Genomic DNA, 8,189 nt, shown 5'->3' with positions numbered 1-8,189 from the left:
TTGACTGCGTCGGAGTCAGTTTGGGTGGGGGGGCAAAAGATATGTTTGACAAATGTTAGGGGCCAAATGGCCATATCCTTGTAATCCTTGCCAGCCAACAAGCCCATGCCATCGTCATCGGGCATCTAATTGCAGTCGCCTTCAATGAGCTCGGATTAGAAATTAATTAAAGTATAAGGATAATGTGGCATTTGCAGGTCCTGCCGTTTCCCCAGGCTGTCATAATTGTAAGCCCTTCGAATGTGATTAATCAGATTTCTCTAATGCCGGACTTTTGAGTCCTTTGGCTTTGACTTCCGCTCAGATGTGGAAACTCAATGACCCGACATACCATTTGAATGAAAGCCAAAAGGTTGTGCCTCTCAACCGACTACATTTTAATTGCTTTTCCTTTTAGTTTAGAAGGAATTATGGACGAATAAAGAAAATATAAATTAAAACTGCCAGATGGGGTTAGTTGTGGTTCAAAAGGACACCATCTGTCTCCATATTAGACATTCCACGCCTCAATATTCTTCGATCTGTTATGCAAAGTTCGTCCTGGCGCATCTGAAGACGTTCCGGCTTTAGGCAACAATCTCGTTCATTCTTTGCGTAATCCCGACTTATCACTCCTGGCTCCCTCAGGTTCAAAGGGCAGCAAAAAACAGCGCAACATAGAGAATATTTCATGCATAATGCCGAGGAAGGAGAATCAACAAAATGCAGATAACACGACGGCAGCTGTGCCCCTTTTTGTGTTTTTTTTTAGTCCTTCATGGGGCTGTCAGCGGCGTTTCCGGTTTCCGTTTTGCCGCTCAGTGACTAGCGCCACCTGGCGGACGCCGATGTCGCCAGCCCTGCACTCCCAGGTACGTGATAAAGTCTTTTTTTTGCAGGCATTTTCTATTTTTATGTTGCGCTGGAGTGGCGAATAAATAGCATTTTTGTTTCGGCAGCCGCATTTCATATTTGTGTTACCAGCGCTCAGGCGCTCCTTCTGCCGCTTCTTTGGCCTTTTTGCTGCAAACTTTCCTGTTCCTGCTCAGATCCTTAACCCATGGAGCCGGGAATTGTTGCAGCGGCTGCTCTTTCCGAGTTTTGTATTTATTTGCGTGTAAACCCAGTCACGTTCCGCTGATCGGGAGGTGGTGGGTGAGGTGGGTGGGTGGTGCAATCAGCGTTTTATGCATTCCACGGAAGGGGAAACAGAGGGCGCTGTGGGAATGGCAAACTCCCATTCAAAGGCCGCTCATTTCGGTGGGTTTTTCTTTTCTCCGCACAAAGGTGCATAATTTTAGTTAAATTTTTGGCATTTCATGCACGAAAACGTTTCTGGGTTAATTTACGCGCGGAATTCAATATTCGCGCCACTGCCCCTGGGGTGTCACTGCCCCACCCCCTGCGATGCATTCAAATAAAATTGAATTAAGCGCTAAATGAAACGGAATTTATGCCCCGCGTGTGCAGAAATATTTTCGTTTCTGGCCAACATCATTTGAAGCGGCGTTGTCCTGGCAACAGGTGCACTCGCACTCACTCATTTGCCGAAATTGTCGCTCTTAAAATGTAACACCAAGCCCATAAACCAAGCTTTTAACCCAAAACATGATCGTATTATTAACAATTAATTAGGCAGAGTTGTATTTGATTGGGAAACCATATATCCATTTATGGGGATGCAAAATACAATAATTGAAGTGTGTTTTATACAGCTTCAAGCTTCACTTTTACGCTGCATCCTTTATGGGGATTTAAACTTTCCTGAAACGGTGTCAGCTTCCAATTACAACTTTACAAACCATCGGAATTAGTGCAGAAAGTATGGAATAAAATAGCATTTGAATCGAAAACGAATTAAATGGTTAAGTAACTTTAGCGGTGGAGAGGTCCTGGAGTTATCTCTGCTCTCGGTTTCGAATAAATGTCACAACAATTAGGCAACAGTTATCTGTCCATTACACCAAGAAGTCGCCGGATAGGGGCACTTGGGTGGCGGCCACCCATCCTGTTCCCCCCGGGCTGTCGTCATAAATTTTAGGACCCAAGGCTTTAAACAAACTAGCACAAAACTCATTTGGTAAACAGACAGGATATGCAGGATGTGCACAATGGCTGTGGTGTGAGTCGGTGTGTGCGAGCGGGATTATGTCAGTGTGCGTGTTGAAAGTAGAACTGCAGAAGTGTTGCAGTTGCGAATCTTGAAAGTTTTCAACTGGGTTTGGCCCAAAACTTTTCGTTACCGCCGCCTGCTGGTCATGTTACCATGGATTTTGTTGTGGAATTCGCCTTTCCAAGCCTTCTCAAAAGGACTTTGCATACACGAAAGCATAGAAGGCAAAGCAGGGAGGGGGCCTGGAGTGCTTAGCCTTGGCAGCGACTTTGGCCTGTAAAAGTTATGGCCGGAACACATCGAAAGCCATGTTGCCTCCAGGTAGCATGCTGTTTGCCACTTTCTGCGGTCTCTCTAAGAACAGAGCGGAGCTCACCGGGAGAACTGTGAAAATGTGTTAATTAACCGAAGGCGAGGGTGAAAGTCTGCTTGTTTTGGGAAAATTAGCACTTGCGATGTCAAGCGATGATAAGTAATTAGTGCCCATACAGTTAAGTGTGAATTTAATGTAATAATAGGGTCTAGTGTGACTTTAATTTGCACTCTTTATTTGAGTACAAGTTTCCAAAATCAAATTATCCTCCTATTTGTATCAGCTTGATTGTGAACCCACAAATTGAGTCCCCACAATTAATGATGGCTCCATTTCTATGCCACTGGCATATCCAGCATTCCACTCATTTGATTTCATTTGTTATCATCATCAACTTGATCTCTGCGGCGAGAATGGGCGGGGCAGGGAGGTCCTTGGTCTCAATTTACGTCTGCTTCTGATTTCTCGTCGCATTGCCGGCTAATTTATGCGCTCCGCTGGATAATAAATTTTATATTTACGTTAAACAAAAACAAACGCGAACCAAAGGACATATCGGACTAACCATATGTTGTCTCTCTCATGCCGGATCTCGCCTTCTCTCCCTCTTGTCTCGTAGGCCCCCGACAATATGTCATTTGTTCTTAAATTCGCCAGAGTCCTTAGCTTTTTTCCGCTCTTCTTGCTCGCCGTCTTTATAAATATATTATACATATCCCTTGCATTGTTGTTGTTTCGATTCCGAACCATTTGTTATCGAATTTGTTTGTGCTTATTTTGTATGCCAAACGGCACGAGAGTCCGTTTCTGAGTGGGCGTGGCTGGTGATGGAGGTGGAGGTGAAGGCGGCACCGCCAGGGGGCGACATGTGTCCTTGTGGGCTCGACACGAGCATCGCATCGCTTCGCCCAGATATATGCATGTTAATTTGCTCTGATTCAATAGGTTAGCATTGAGTTATGGTGACATTAGGCACGGGAAGTCCTCCAGGGGATGGGCGTTCGTTTGCAGGATGTTCCGGCCGCAGAGAGGACGCCGATTCGTGGTTGGATGAATGCAAGCGAATAATGTATAAAGCCCTGAAGAGAAATACTGAATAATTTTTAAATTTCCCAGAACTAATGAATGGCAAAACTTGGCCATTTTCGGCAATACGATGGAGGAGTTTCCCTCCAAATTCTCAAAACTTTGGCATTATTTAAATTTCAAAACCTTGTCCTGTCCAAGTGAAAATTCATTTACAATGAATTTGAAACAACTTCAATTGATTTCACTTGTTACAGTTCCCCTTCCGCATCCTTTTTATCCTGTTATCCTGTTGCGAGCATTTCCCTCGGCATGAAATTATGTTTAACATGTTTTCAAAGGAAATTCTTATAAATGTTTATGCATTTCCGCTGCGCATCTACAAACTGCTTCAATATACCGAAGCTTATTGAAAACTTTTGCAAACTGTTGCCCGATTCCTCTGGGGCATTTTATCTTTATGCCGAGCAGCCGAACAGCCAGCCGACCCCAGAGCCCCTGCCAACTCCAACCACTATGTCCGGGGTCAGGGGTCGGGTTCAGTGTGGGAGGTCGAACTCTAAGTGCTTTCTTGTATATATGTGTGGCTGGCTGGGAGAATTTGCCTTTCCTTTTCTTTTCCAGCCTTCCGAAGGCGGCAATTGATTGGCAAAATATTGTGGCAGCAGTGTCCTGATTCATTGACAAACTTATGCCACACCACGAACAAATCATGATTAGTTGGGACTATTTTTATACTCTTAAAAGGACGAAAATTAAATGGTAAACAGTCGAAGTTTATATAACTTGTCCATATGGGTACAAATACAAATAACTATCGAAACAATCATCAGCCCTAATTTTTGTACACTGTATTTTTAAACACAATCCACCATAATAACTATAAATATCTTAATAATATTTTAGTTAAAGATTCAATTATGGATCGATAGTCAATCCACGATTCTTTTAAGACATTTCTTTCAAGAATCGGTCAACAACTGACAAAGATATGGATTTCGGAAATCCTTCCATCGTAAAAATACCCAAAAAATCTTCACTTTTTTCGAGACTGAGATTTAAATTCAGATCGATAGGGAATCTATCCACGATTTTTTTAAGACATTCCCTTCAAGAATCGGTCAACAACTGACAAAGATATGGATTTGAGAAAATGCCATATTTTGGCACACATGGGTATCCCCACTTTCATAGGGGTTCCATCGTAAAAATATACAAAAAATCTTAAATTTTTTCGAGACTGAGATTTAAATGCAGATCGATAGGGAATCCAATCGAAATTGTTTTAAGATATTACTTTCAAAAATCGGTTAAAAACGGGCAATTATAGGGATTTCGGAAAGTGACACATTTTGGCACCCACTCCATTTTACCTACTTTCTACTGAGACTTAGTATAGAATTGCTAGAAGCCTCTCTCTAAAACATAACTAATTTTTTTCATATTTCATAAAACATATTACTCCCATTTGCATTTACATGCAACATATGCCACACTCAACATACTCGTACATCACATTTTTGCATATTAATTTTGCTTTGTAATTTGATGTTGTTTTGTCCATCGTTGTGTAAGTGTTCTTTTGTTTTTATTAATTTCCGCTCTCAGCTGTAGGATTCATCTCGGTCCCAGGATTCAGGTCCGCCTCGTCGTCCAGTGCTCTGCCAGGCAAACTTTGGCTTGGAACAAACAAGCCACGTCACTTGATGGACGATCAACAACTTCAGAGGAACAGCAGTCGAGTTGACGGTCGGCTTGATATGTAAATCATACAGCCAGATGTGTCCAGCATATATATATTATATTCATGTAGATAAATCAAAATATGTGCCTGGCCAGGAGGGTAATGTGCAATGTTCAACACAAAAATTTCAAATATATGTACCACTATATCACTAGTGCTGACAGGGCAGGGTAAGGATTATTTATAATTTGCAATTATTGTTTAAAGTCTTAAATGTCAAACGTCTTGTTGATAATTTCATTTAGCATTTAACACTGCTTTTCACTCAACAAAAGTGCCCCAAAGTTAGATGCCAACTTTTGCGACTTTCATGAGCTCTTCTCTGACCTCTGACCTCTTTGTGAGCTCAAGAATTACTTTTCCAACCCATTCTCTGTTTCTGCATGCACAAAAGTGGCGCATTTTATGCTTCATTTTTTATTCGTGGCTGACTGTTCTCGGTTTGCTTTAAAATGCACAAAACAGGTTGGTCCATCTGGCGGCGGGGTCCTTTCCGCTTCCTTTTTTTTACTCCTTACGCCGGGCACAGTCGAAAATCCGAAAACCCGAAGCCCGAAATCCGAGATCCGACGCTTTATGTTCGCGTTAACGTGTGCAAAATCTGATGGTTGGCACTAACTTGCGGATTTAGGTGTTGAAAATTATGTGTAAAATGTGTCACAGTTAAGCTCCGCCATGTTCCAGGCTAAGTTCTATGGGCGTAGGGTGGGTGCCGGGGCGGGCCGGGTTGGGTTGGGCTGGGGCGGGGCGGGCTACGTGGCTAGTGCTAAATGTCGCCCAAGGCCAGGCCATGCGCCACACCGCTTCTACCCCGCCACGTATCCTATTTCTGGCACAGAGGGCAGGTCACATTTTCGAGTCATAGTTTTCATCGCTTCCATCGCTGCATATGCAGATGAGATGGGACACACACACACAAAGGTGGGGAGAAAATCTGGGAAACCCATGGAGAGGGGGCGCCGGGGTGGCTGAGCGTGTGCATTATACAAATGAGTTTATGCAATTTTCGACTCAAGCTGAACTTTGAACAATTTTCGGCCAACTTCACGCAAAAACTTTAGTTTCAGATTTAATCGTTTGGCCACAAATTATCCGAGGAATTTGATTAATTTAGAAAAAAATCTCCCAAACAGTGTCAAAAAGTTGGATCCGCGCAGCGAATTGGATTTTCTTGAGAGGTTTCTTAGTGGATTAAAACATTAGTTCTCAGATGGCGGAGTACAAGTGTTATTTAAACAAAAGATGTTGCCTCAAAAATTAAGACACATCAAGCCCAATCAACTAAAATGTGTTAAAGCCTTTTAAAAGAAAACATGTTTTGCCCTCAGGCTGAAACTATACTTTCCCGCAAATGACCCAGTCGCTTTTAATTATCCGAACACCCTCCAGACATTCATTTTCATATAACATCTTTTATGCATCAAAGTGTCCTGGAAGGACCCTTGGGATGCGTGAGCTTGTGTGTCATTAGTCTGCACATATTGCCTCTCAATCTCCTTTGGCTCGACCTCAAGAACCTGATCCACAGCCAGGATCCCATGTCCTGTGACCTGCACAGGCCATTCTTCTTCTTAATTAAAATATTTATTAAGCACTTTTGGTGCAGGCAACAAATTAATACCAGAGAGCCCAATAATGTTGCAGCAGCAGCCGTTGCAATAACAATTTACGGAACAGAGTTAAGAGGACATGAGTGACACAGAGAAAAATTCAATTTAATTTATAAAACTGAAGATATTTAATGGCATTTACATTTTGAACAAGGCTTTTGCACAAGAATTTAAAATGCCAGCTCAACAGTAGTAAGCTAACCCGCAGCTTGTATTCTTTTTTGGGGGATCATGCTGCCCTCCCTATTTGGCGGCACCGCAATGCAGCTGCAACAGCAGCGCCAACATTCAACATTGCAGCTGCCGGGTGGCAAGTTTGGCCAACTAGGCAGAAGCAACACGGAGAGCCCTGCTAACAATCCTGCGCCAGTTGGACGGACAGTAGGCCCTCCAAAAATGCAGCTGCCGCCGTGGCACCCACCCTCTGGCTCCCTTGGACTCCCTCTGGTTATGTTGCTGCAACAAAGTCTGACGTGCAAAATCTAAAATATTTATGCGGCCAGGCTGGCGGCATCCATCGTCCTGCCGTCGCTTCCTGTGAGTTGTTCGTCAAAAAGTTTGCCTGGCCGGGTCTGGGGCAGAGGCCGAAACCAATGGCAGGGAAAGTCATAAAAATTCAATGAAAAATTGAAAAATTATTAAAATTGTAAATGTAACCAAATTCCAAGTTATATTTGCCTAGAAATTGCAAATTGAATAAACACAGAGCAGTGAACTATCCAAAAGGATACTTTTCTTAATTATTTTTGAAACAAAACCTTCCATCGCAGTTAACCTCGAAAAATTCTTCAAAATTGTAAATAGTAAAGATTTTAAAGATGTAATTCCGATTCTGTATTTAAAAATGCTGGTATTTCTTTGTATCTATTTATATATTGGAGCTGCGTGTGTAGTTTTTGCAGTCGAGGCCCACAACTGGGACAGGTAATTTTATCAAGGTAAAGTCTCTAAGTTCTCTTAAATTATTACATAAAATTGACAACTTCCCGCCGTACAGGCAACTGAAAAAATCAATTAGAATATTGAAATTGTGCGTGCGGCTTATTTTTTCCAGGTCCAGTTGCAAGTTAAGCGCATTAAAGATAATTGCAATTTGTATTATGTAAATGGCCAGAATGGAAAGTAAAAGTGACTATCGGACCACAGAAAACTGACGAAAAAAACAATAACAAATAAATTAAGTCCAGAACCTTGCATAAATATATATATTTTTTTAAGCTTTTTCTTTTAAATGTGATAATTGTTTTCCAATCGATCGAGCAGAAATGAAATGCATGCAATTCAATCAAAAAGTCGGGGCAATTTCCTTTTCGGATCTTTTCTTTGCTCACGGCATAAAAATTAATTTATGCATCCTTTTTTGTTACTCCCAGAAGTCGTCCTTGCTCTATTGTATGCAATAGA

At 42.1% G+C, this 8,189-nt stretch overlaps 1 long non-coding RNA gene across 1 annotated transcript; it reads left to right on the top strand.

Moving 5' to 3' along the window:
* Positions 1-7,356: 7,356 nt before the first annotated feature.
* On the top strand, positions 7,357-7,985 carry LOC116654960. The gene is made up of 2 exons (XR_004310120.2): positions 7,357-7,723; positions 7,783-7,985. It is a non-coding gene; the product is annotated as an uncharacterized LOC116654960 (long non-coding RNA).
* The last annotated feature ends 204 nt before the right edge of the window (positions 7,986-8,189 follow it).

Source organism: Drosophila ananassae, chromosome 3R (assembly GCF_017639315.1).
Source record: "Drosophila ananassae strain 14024-0371.13 chromosome 3R, ASM1763931v2, whole genome shotgun sequence".
In the NCBI taxonomy this organism is placed as follows: Eukaryota; Metazoa; Arthropoda; class Insecta; order Diptera; family Drosophilidae; genus Drosophila; species Drosophila ananassae.
The sequence above is the reverse complement of the archived record's forward strand: the minus strand, read 5'-3'. Positions and strand labels throughout refer to the sequence as shown.